Genomic DNA, 11,496 nt, shown 5'->3' with positions numbered 1-11,496 from the left:
TGCTAGCACCATCCCAGACAGGGTTTTGTGTATCCTGGGTAGGCAGGGCTTTACAGGAAGGTGACTGCTGAGTGGCACCCCGGTGCTCACTACGCATCTGCCGCTAGAACCAGTTCCAGGGGCACACCAGCCCCTGGCCTGGGGAAAGTCCGGCATGGGAGAGGGGTGTAACCACCCCCCTTCCTGGTCCCACCCCTAGGGCAGGACCTAGTCGCGTACCCACCCCTTTCTTTAGGATAAAGGCAGGAGCGGGGACCCTTCCAAATTAGATCATCTTTGGAATCAAGACACGACTTTCTACGAAAGGACTTCAAGATTTCTTCTTCAAGATTCTCCCTTGTGACTAAGGAGTAGTCACCCTGCATCCGCAGGCACCATCTTAAGAAACACTGCGGTCTGCTGCAAGTCCTTCCTCCAAAATCCGACTGCCCAGCTCGACGAGAACCGGCTTCCCTGGCACCTCTGACCTCTACCCACCTCTACAGCAAAGCTGAGAACCGTGGGTGCGACGAGACCTCGAGGAACCGGCCATCTTCAAGACTGCACGACTTCTTTCCAGCACGACCGCCGAGGGATCCTCTGGTGAGTGCTTTGGGGTCCGAGAAGCCCCGACCCTGAGCAGCTCCAGCACCGAAGTTCAGCCTCCCAGCATCTCAACGATCTGCGTGGGGCCCTTCTGCTTTTTGCTGCTCACCTCGTTGTTTGGCTACTAGCCCGCTGGCTTGTGGCCTTCTTAACGACGCCCGACGACATCACTGCTGGTGGTCTGGTTGCTCCAGACTGGCCCTTGCTCCCTTCCAAAAGAGGAGCACCCCGGACCCTCCTGGTCCACTCCAGACGCCATTTTGAGTCCACCGCGTGGGCTTGAATTAGCCAAGACTTGTTGCCCCAATCCTGGGTCCAGCGACGTCGACAGCTTCATCCATCGTGGGACAGCTCGCACCTCCATCCTGGTCGCCGACAACGCCTCCTGGTCCGTGAGATCTGCAGAGCACAGCGTCGCCCACTCACCTAGTCGAGGTGACTACCATCCGGTGCCCTCCTGGTGCCACCTGACTACTGGCTAGTAGTCACGAACTTGGTCCCCTCTGCTTTCAGGTGTCATCTATCTTCAAGATCCAGGCTTGGATCAACTCGAACTATCTTCACTGGTCACCTGCCAGCCACTCCTTTCTTCAGGCTCCTGGTTCGTCAACGAGGATTCCCGACGTCTTTTGAGACATATGCAGCTGCAGCCCCTGGGCTAGGTAACTTCGGCATTTCGGTGCCCCAGCATAGCCTCACTATCCAAGGGTCAGGATCCACTGTCGTTTTCTTCCTACCAGGTCGGGTTTGCCCGAGAACACTAACTTTGTGAAATCTAGCTACCATAGACTTTGTCCCGCATCACGCGTGAGAGAACACACTCTGCACCCGAGTCCCCTAGGCCTCCTATTAGTAATCTGAAGGTTCAGTAGTCAAGCCGTAGCGATTCCAAAGCCTATTAGTACAGTACTTACCTGCTAGTAATTTCGCATTCCACTTTTGTAGTATATGGTTTTCCGTGCCCCTCGGGCATTTGTGTAAATTGTGCGAACTCAAGTATTTTCGTAAGAGTTTTGTTTTGTGCTTAGTACCCTGTCCTCATAAAGAGTACAGGGCTGTTGTGATTCTAATAAATACCCTGTTTATTTTCATAACACTTGTGTGGTGTCCTTTCACTTGGTGTTCAAGGGGTATATGTGATGGTATAACAGCTGGCTTAACACGCCCTCTAGAGTTTAGCCCGAAGACTGCTCGTATCTACGCTACTAGGATAGCTGGTCTATAAGGTTGACTTACAACCAATCACCATAAGGGTTGTTTGGACTGATACAAAGTGCTCACTAGAATAGTGAACATTATATATCAGGCCAACTTCTCACATTGGTGAGCAGCGGTTGGGATTTGAGCTTGCTGTTGTTTTACCACACGTATCCTAAGAATATCTTGTGAAAGATCACATAAGTACTTCAGGTACATATAACTTAGCTTAGAATACTCTGAGTTCTACTGAACCAGCTGTTGTAGCTCCTCAAGGCTTAGCACCCCTTGGCTGCAACTCTTAGCAAGGGATCAGTAGGCAAACATATAGTGTAGGTAGGTGCATCACTTACACCACACTAGAATCAGCATGTCAGACAAAGGAGGAAACTCTGAGTCTCCCCTTGTGTCAGTGGACCCTCCACAGGTCACTTCCAGGTATGCTGCTCTTAGCTTCCAGGAGATGAGACAAGTGTGTACCTCCAGGAAACTAAAACAGGGGTCTAACCCCACAATTCCCTTTCTGATTGGTCTCTTAGAGACTTATGATGCCAGGAGGGCTGTTAACCCAGACCCTTCTAATCCAGATGGGAACATGCCTCCCCTAGAGGGAACCTCAGGTGGCCCAGACCTTATCCATCTCTCTGCAGAAGGTGAAGAGGAGGATGAGGATCTAGAGCCATCTGAGGATGAGGCAGACAAAGGTCCAGAAGTAGTTAGCCAGCTAACAAGGGACAACATAAGCAGGCATGAGAATGGTACTAGGAGACCCCTGGGGCCCCTCTCAGGCCAGCTTAACATTGGGAATGGACGAGTTAGGTCTCTATCAAGAGGCTCTAACAGATCCATTCGAACCAATGGCTCTCAGGCCTCTGCTCAGAGGAGGATGACATCCCCTCAGAGGAGAGTATATGAAGCCAAGGAAAGGGAAGTCAATCTGAGGATTGAAAGGGAAGAACATGCCCTGGCCAAAGAAAGACTTGCCTTTGCTAGAGAGCAAGAGTTGAGTGGGACAATTCCCACTGGTGGCAGCATTCCCCTAAGGGAAAACAGGAGTTTAGACACTAGGCACCTGAGTAAGATAGTGCCCCCCTTTAAGCAAGGGGATGACATCCACAAATGGATTACTGCTTTGGAGAGGGCCTGCACTGTACAGTGTGTCCCCCAGAGTTAGTGGGCAGCTATCTTGTGGCTCTCCTTTGAAGGTAAAGGTAGAGACAAGCTCATCACTACTAGAGCTGAGGATGCTAATAATTACCAAGTCCTGAAGAGTACACTGGTTGATGGGTTTGGCCTAACCACTGAGCAGTACAGGTTGCTGTTCAGGGATACCCAGAAAACTCAGTCTCAGGATTGGTCTGACTTTGTAGATTGTGCCACTAAGGCTTTGGAGGGCTGGTTGCTGGGCAGTAAGGTTACTGATTACACAGGATTGTATAATTTGATCATGAGAGAACAAATTTTAAACAATTGTCAGAACCAGTTGTTGCATCAGCATCTTGTTGACTCGGATCTGACCTCTCCCCAAGAATTGGGAAAGAAGGCAGACAGATGGGTCAGAACAAGAGTCAAGCAAAACCAGGGCCAGAACCAGGGTGGTCAGAAGAAAGCAGACCAGAAGGGTAAAGATTCTAAGGGTGAACAAAATGACCAGAAGTCTTCAACAGGTCCCCAACAACCCAAAGAGGGTGGGGTCAGGTTTCCCAGAAAAAGAAGAATCAAGAAGGCCAATCTAAAAGGTGGTGCCGGTACTGTAAAAGTAAAACTCACTGGTTTAGTGAGTGCACCAAGAAAGGAGGGCAGGCTCCTACTACTGCAGCCCCTAAGGCACCTGTGCCCCCTAGTACAGCCAGCAGTAGTAGTGCACCTCCCAAGGGACTAGTTGGGTTAACCTTGGGTTCTGAGGGGTATGACAACTTAGTTGGCACACTCACTCAGGCTGTCCTTGTCTGTACAGGGGATGTGGATATATCCCCTGATGTCAGTCCCAATACTTTGGGCAAATACAGACAGACACCTTTTATTAATGGAAAAATGGCTCAGGCCTATAGGGACACTTGTGCCAGTGTCACAATGGTGACACCTAACTTTGTGGACCCTGGACAGATCATGCCAGGTACAGAATTCCTGGTGACCAAGGCAAGCAATGTCACTACCAGTCATAGTATGGCAATTGTAGCTTTCTCCTGGGGAGGGGTAACTGGCCAAAAGAAGGTTGTAGTTAGTTCAGACCTCCCAGTGGATTGTTTGTTGGGCAATGATTTGGAGTCATCACAATGGTCAGAAGTGGAGCATAGGACTCACATGGAGATGTTAGGCTTGCCAGCACATGTGCTTGCTGTGACTAGGTCACAGGCCAGAAGATGCCCCACTGAACAGGTGCTGGATCCTGGAACAATGGACCAGACACCTTCCAAGAAGAAGAGCAGTAGGGTTAAGGCATTGCCTTCCCCCTTGCCCCAGGTTGAGGATCAAGTCTCAGAGGAGGCTGACCTACAGGAACTGAGGGAAACTGAGCCTAAAGAGTTTGAACTTGATCAAGTTGAATTCCTGGGCTCAGGGGGACCCTCAAGAGAAGACCTGGGGAAGGAACAATTAGACTGCCCTTCCCTTGAACCCCTCAGACAGCAGGCTGCTGCTGAGGCTGCTGGGAACGCCACAGGTACCCACAAGGTATACTGGGAGGATGGACTCCTGTACACTGAGGCAAGAGACCCCAAGCCTGGCATGACCAGGAGGCTGGTTATCCCCTTGACTCAGAGAGGTTTCCTTCTTACCTTTGCCCATGAGATTCCCTTAGCAGGTCACTTAGGCCAGACAAAGACTTGGGACAGGCTTGTCTCACACTTTCACTGGCCTCATATGAATGAGGATACCAAGGAGTTTTGTCGCTCTTGTGTCACTTGCCAAGCTAGTGGTAAGTCAGGTGGCACAACAAAGGCCCCCCTTATACCAATGCCTGTGGTGGGGGTGCCCTTTGAAAGAGTGGGGATTGACATTGTTGGTCCAATGGAACCCCAGACAGCATCAGGGCACAAGTTTATACTGGTGGTAGTGGATCATGCCACCAGGTATCCTGAAGCTATTCCCCTTAGGACCACTACAGCACCTGTTGTGGCAAGAGCCCTAGTTGGAGTGTTCTCCAGAGTGGGCTTCCCTAAGGAGGTTGTCTCTGACAGAGGTGCAAACTTCATGTCAAGCTACTTAACTGCTATGTGGAAGCAATGTGGTGTCAACTACAAGTTCACTACACCCTATCATCCACAATGCAATGGGCTTGTTGAAAGGTTCAACAGGACCCTAAAAGGGATGATTCATGGACTACCTGAAAAGCTCAGGCGTAGATGGGATGTCCTGATACCCTGCCTTCTGTTTGCTTACAGAGAGGTCCCACAAAAGGGGGTTGGCTACAGCCCTTTTGAACTTTTGTATGGGCATCCTGTGAGAGGCCCCCTGTGTTTGGTGAAGGATGGAAGAGACCTCTCAAAAAGCCTGCAACCAACATAGTGGACTATGTACTTGGCCTACGCTCCAGGATGGCTGAGTATATGGAGAAGGCATCTGAAAACCTTAAGGCCAGTCAAGAACTTCAAAAAGCTTGGCATGACCAAAAGGCTGTCCTGACTGTTTATCAGCCTGGACAGAAGGTGTGGGTGTTGGAGCCAGTGGCCCCAGCAGCACTCAAAGACAAATGGTCTGGGCCCCACACAATTTTTGAGCAAAAGGGAGAGGTCACCTACCTGGTGGACCTTGGAACTCCCAGGAGCCCCCACAGGGTGCTCCATGTTAACAGGCTCAAAGCATATGTCGACAGGAAGGACATGAGCTTGCTCATGGCCATAGATGAGGAACAGGAGGAAGAGAGTGACCCTCTCCCAGACCTGCTCACTCAGAGTCCTGATGATGGGTCAGTAGATGGTGTTGTCTTTTGTGGCAGCCTCTCTGAACATCAACAGAAGGATTGTAAACAGGTTCTTCAATCCTTCAGACATATGTTTTCTCTAACACCCAGTCAGACCAATTGGTGCACCCATGAGGTTGACACTGGTGACAGTTTGCCAGTTAAGAGTAAAATCTACAGGCAGCCTGATCATGTTAGAGACTGCATCAAAACAGAAGTGCAGAAAATGTTGGAGTTGGGAGTCATTGAACCCTCAGATAGCCCTTGGGCTAGTCCAGTAGTTCTAGTGCCAAAGCCTCACACCCAGGGTGGTAAGAAAGAGATGAGGTTCTGCGTAGACTACAGGGGTCTCAATGCAGTCACTAAGACTGATGCCCACCCAATACCAAGGGCAGATGAACTTATAGATAGATTGGCTTCTGCCAACTACTTAAGTACATTTGACCTGACAGCTGGGTATTGGCAAATCAGGTTAGCTGAGGATGCCAAGCCCAAGACAGCATTTTCAACCCCTGGTGGGCATTATCAATTTGTGGTAATGCCCTTTGGTCTGAAAAATGCACCTGCCACCTTCCAAAGGTTGGTGAATCATGTTCTCACTGGGCTGGATGACTTCTGTGCAGCATATCTTGATGATATTGCTGTCTTTAGCTCCACCTGGGAGGATCACCTGGTCCACCTGAGGAAAGTGTTAGAGGCACTGCAAGCAGCAGGTCTCACTATCAAGGCCACAAAGTGCCAGATAGGACAGACACAGGCTGTGTACTTGGGCCACCTTGTAGGTGGAGGCCAAGTTCAACCACTGGAGAGCAAAATACAGTCAATCAGGGACTGGGCTCCTCCAACCACCCAGACTCAGGTTCAAGCTTTCTTGGGCCTGACTGGTTACTACAGAAAGTTTTTTCAGAAATTATGGATCAATTGTGACTCCACTTAATGAACTGACAAGTAAGAAAATGCCAAAAAAGGTTCAGTGGACAGCAGGCTGTCAAAAAGCATTCGATGACCTAAAGCAGGCCATGTGCACAGCACCTATCCTCAAGAGTCCAGACTACTCCAAACCATTCATTGTCCAAACAGATGCTTCTGAGTTGGGTGTGGGAGCTGTTCTATCTCAACTGAATTTTGATGGTCAAGACCAGCCCATTGCTTTTATAAGCAGAAGGCTGACCCCCAGAGAGAAAAATTGGTCAGCTATTGAGAGGGAGGCCTTTGCTGTGGTTTGGGCCCTGAAGAAACTGAGGCCATACTTGTTTGGCACTCATTTCAAGATTCAGACCGACCATAAGCCCCTCTTGTGGCTAAATCAGATGAAGGGTGAAAACCCCAAACTGCTTAGGTGGTCCATTTCCCTACAGGGGATGGATTTTACAGTGGAGCATAGACATGGCGCTGATCATGGCAATGCAGATGGGCTCTCCAGGTATTTCCACTTAGAGCAAGAAGACTCACCTGGTCAAGGTTAGTTTATTGTCCCAAAGTTTGGGGGGGGGGTCATGTAGGAGAGTAGGGTCTGCAATCCTATGATCACCCAGATTTTTTTGCTTTTGTTTCACTGGTTTACGACTTTCCCTGGCTGTGGGCCTGCCAATCAGACCCACAGCCTAGCTGTTCTCTCACTAAATTGACATGTGTACCTTAGGTGCATGATCCAATTGGAACTGGGCCACCTTATCAGACCCTGTAACTCAGGGCATAGGTGTACCCAGGGCCTACAGGGGCTGAAGCATGTATTATGCCACCCCTGGATGGCCATCTAAATCTGACACAACTGGCTGCACGACAGCTGGGGCAAGGTGGTGTAATCACCCTTTGCTTTAGATATGGTATACCTATATCTAACCCTAAAAGTGGACACACAGATTCCTATCAGTCACTCCTATAGCAGGCCTTGACAATCCTGAAGGCAGAGTGCTTGGAATCGTGTGAAATTGTGCTCTGGCATGAGCTGAGCCCGTTTGCAGCTTGCGGAACCAAGTCCTAATAGCTGTTCCATGATAACGCATACCATATACTCTTAAGTGCATTATAATCCTCGCGGTTAAATGCTATCTTTGGTATTGCTTTATCAAAACATGTCGAGTAAGGTGTCATACTAATTGGAATACTAACCCCTCGCCAATTCTGGCGACGGGGTTAGCATTCCACCCTTCTAGAGGGACACGACATGTATGTAACTGTGAACCCCGGTTAAAGTTAAACGAAGCCTCAGCTCCACAAAATGGATGCTGCCACCACAGACACGAGTCTGACCTCCTGCTGCTGGGAGTCCTTCCAGCGAGGAGAGCTTAGACAAAGGGTTTCCTGTCAGGGGCGGTGCTAGCACCATCCCAGACAGGGTTTTGTGTATCCTGGGTAGGCAGGGCTTTACAGGAAGGTGACTGCTGAGTGGCACCCCGGTGCTCACTACGCATCTGCCGGCTAGAACCAGTTCCAGGGGCACACCAGCCCCTGGCCTGGGGAAAGTCCAGCATGGGAGAGGGGTGTAACCACCCCCCTTCCTGGTCCCACCCCTAGGGCAGGACCTAGTCGCATACCCACCCCTTTCTTTAGGATAAAGGCAGGAGCGGGGACCCTTCCAAATTAAATCATCTTTGGAATCAAGACACGACTTTCTACGAAAGGACTTCAAGATTTCTTCTTCAAGATTCTCCCTTGTGACTAAGGAGTAGTCACCCTGCATCCGCAGGCACCATCTTAAGAAACACTGCGGTCTGCTGCAAGTCCTTCCTCCGGAATCCGACTGCCCAGCTCGACGAGAACCGGCTTCCCTGGCACCTCTGACCTCTACCCACCTCTACAGCAAAGCTGAGAACCGTGGGTGCGACGAGACCTCGAGGGACCGGCCATCTTCAAGACTGCACGACTTCTTTCCAGCACGACCGCCGAGGGATCCTCTGGTGAGTGCTTTGGGGTCCGAGAAGCCCCGACCCTGAGCAGCTCCAGCACCGAAGTTCAGCCTCCCAGCATCTCCACGATCTGCGTGAGGCCCTTCTGCTTTTTGCTGCTCACCGCGTTGTTTGGCTACTAGCCCGCTGGCTTGTGGCCTTCTTAACGACGCCCAACGACATCACTGCTGCTGGTCTGGTTGCTCCAGACTGGCCCTTGCTCCCTTCCAAAAGAGGAGCACCCCGGACCCTCCTGGTCCACTCCAGACGCCATTTTGAGTCCACCGCGTGGGCTTGAATTAGCCAAGACTTGTTGCCCCAATCCTGGGTCCAGCGACGTCGACAGCTTCATCCATCGTGGGACAGCTCGCACCTCCATCCTGGTCGCCGACAACGCCTCCTGGTCCGTGAGATCTGCAGAGCACAGCGTCGCCCACTCACCTAGTTGAGGTGACTACCATCCGGTGCCCTCCTGGTGCCACCTGACTACTGGCTAGTAGTCACAAACTTGGTCCCCTCTGCTTTCAGGTGTCATCTATCTTCAAGATCCAGGCTTGGATCAACTCGAACTATCTTCACTGGTCGCCTGCCAGCCCCTCCTTTCTTCAGGCTCCTGGTTCGTCAACGAGGATTCCCGACGTCTTTTGAGACATATGCAGCTGCAGCCCCTGGGCTAGGTAACTTCGGCATTTCGGTGCCCCAGCATAGCCTCACTATCCAAGGGTCAGGATCCACTGTCGTTTTCTTCCTACCAGGTCGGGTTCGCCCGAGAACACTAACTTTGTGAAATCTAGCTACCATAGACTTTGTCCCGCATCACGCGTGAGAGTGCACACTCTGCACCCGAGTCCCCTAGGCCTCCTATTAGTAATCTAAAGGTTCAGTAGTCAAGCCCTAGCGATTCCAAAGCCTATTAGTACAGTACTTACCTGCTAGTAATTTCGCATTCCACTTTTGTAGTATATGGTTTTCCGTGCCCCTCGGGCATTTGTGTAATTTGTGCGAACTCAAGTATTTTCGTAAGAGTTTTGTTTTGTGCTTAGTACCCTGTCCTCATAAAGAGTACAGGGCTGTTGTGATTCTAATAAATACCCTGTTTATTTTCATAACACTTGTGTGGTGTCCTTTCACTTGGTGTTCAAGGGGTATATGTGATGGTATAACAGCTGGCTTAACACGCCCTCTAGAGTTTAGCCCGAAGACTGCTCGTATCCACGCTACTAGGATAGCTGGTCTATAAGGTTGACTTACAACCAATCACCATAAGGGTTGTTTGGACTGATACAAAGTGCTCACTAGAATAGTGAACATTATATATCAGGCCAACTTCTCACATTCATAATAGCCATTAATTTGGAATATTGAGAACTGCAATTCCCAGTAACACATTTGTTGCGGAGAAATGATCTTCTGTGGAAGATGAGATCGCTGTGCACCGCCGACAAGCTAGACACTGGGTCTCAGGAAGATCGAGCATGATACTTTTCAATGAAAAATGCTTTTTCTTGCACAACTTTATTGACAATAAAACTTCATTGACAAAACTTCATTGACAGGATAACCTCGTTACGAACTTTTATTTCTTATTAATTTTTTATTTTTAACATGATCTAAGTAACGACGTTAAATATAAATGATTATGATCTGAATGGAACACTTATGTCCTCTCACGTATATGAAGGAATGGCAGGATAGTATATCATTGGGATAACGAATCGAACTTAATTTCCCATGATTACTATCATCTGGGCGATTGAGTGACATGCATTTCGTGCGTGGAATGGGAAACGCCCACAACACAATAATAAAATGGCAGAGCAGCATCCGTGGCGGTACCTCCACTCCAGTTCAACTCTTTGTGAAGGGGAACCGACAGACAGGTGAGTGCTCTTGCACAGTTATTACACAATATGCTAGGACTGTTACTTGCACGAACGTTAGCTTTCGTTAAGAGCAAACTGTTATTCTTTCACGCCCTGTTTGTGCACACGGGACTTATAAAAATAGTCTGATAATGTGAAGAATCCTAGTGGGTCGACCGCAGTACAACCTATGAAATGATGGGGCAGATGACTTGTCCCTAATAATACCTTCGAGACACCCACTATTAATTACAGCGGAGCCCTAACATCGTTTTAAAATCTATATACATGGGTGTGAGTCTCCGTTAAAATGATCAATCAAGATCTTGTACATTGATTATAACCGTTCTCTCGGTAGAAACGAACGTGAATTCGAGAGACACATGCGATAATGAGTCATCTCCATCTTGAGAGCATAAATAAAGAAGAGTTAAACACATGATCCAGTCGACATTTTTTCTTCATAACTGTTTTTTTTACAGTATGCTACATGTGATGTTTCTTGGAGTTTTAGATGAATTTGGAAGGGTTGATGATTGCATAACATCAACATTTTTCCAGACAAACCATCAGTATTTGGTCATTTCTTTTGCAGAGCGGGGCCTCAGGAATTTTACTTGAGCTGGTGCCGAGTGAGGTGCGGCTTACCCATGACTAAGTAATGGTAAGCCCATCGAAACTAAGTTCATATGACAATGTAAATCAATATTGGAAATGTGAATTATGATGAGAAATGGTACACAAAGACATGTTATTTATTTTCTATAGATGGAGTTTACCCTTCATACTTTCACAAGGGATTGAACTCGACGATCATGACAACAAGATTGTATGTATGATTTTCTATATATTTGTTTTGAAGCCAGTGACAACAGAAAAATCTTGGTCCTGAAGAAAGCTGGGGATAGCTGTCCCCTAAGGCTAAAAACATGTTGACCATTAATTGAGTAATTAGTTTCAAGCTGCACCATTTATAAATTTGCCTTACACTTTTCACTTTGTTTTTAAGAGGAGAACTATGAGAGATTGACATAATAATCTGCAGTAGGAAAGATATACTATC

Source organism: Lissotriton vulgaris, chromosome 10, assembly GCF_964263255.1.
Source record: "Lissotriton vulgaris chromosome 10, aLisVul1.2, whole genome shotgun sequence".
NCBI classification, from domain to species: Eukaryota; Metazoa; Chordata; class Amphibia; order Caudata; family Salamandridae; genus Lissotriton; species Lissotriton vulgaris.
This window is presented reverse-complemented; position numbering follows the sequence as displayed.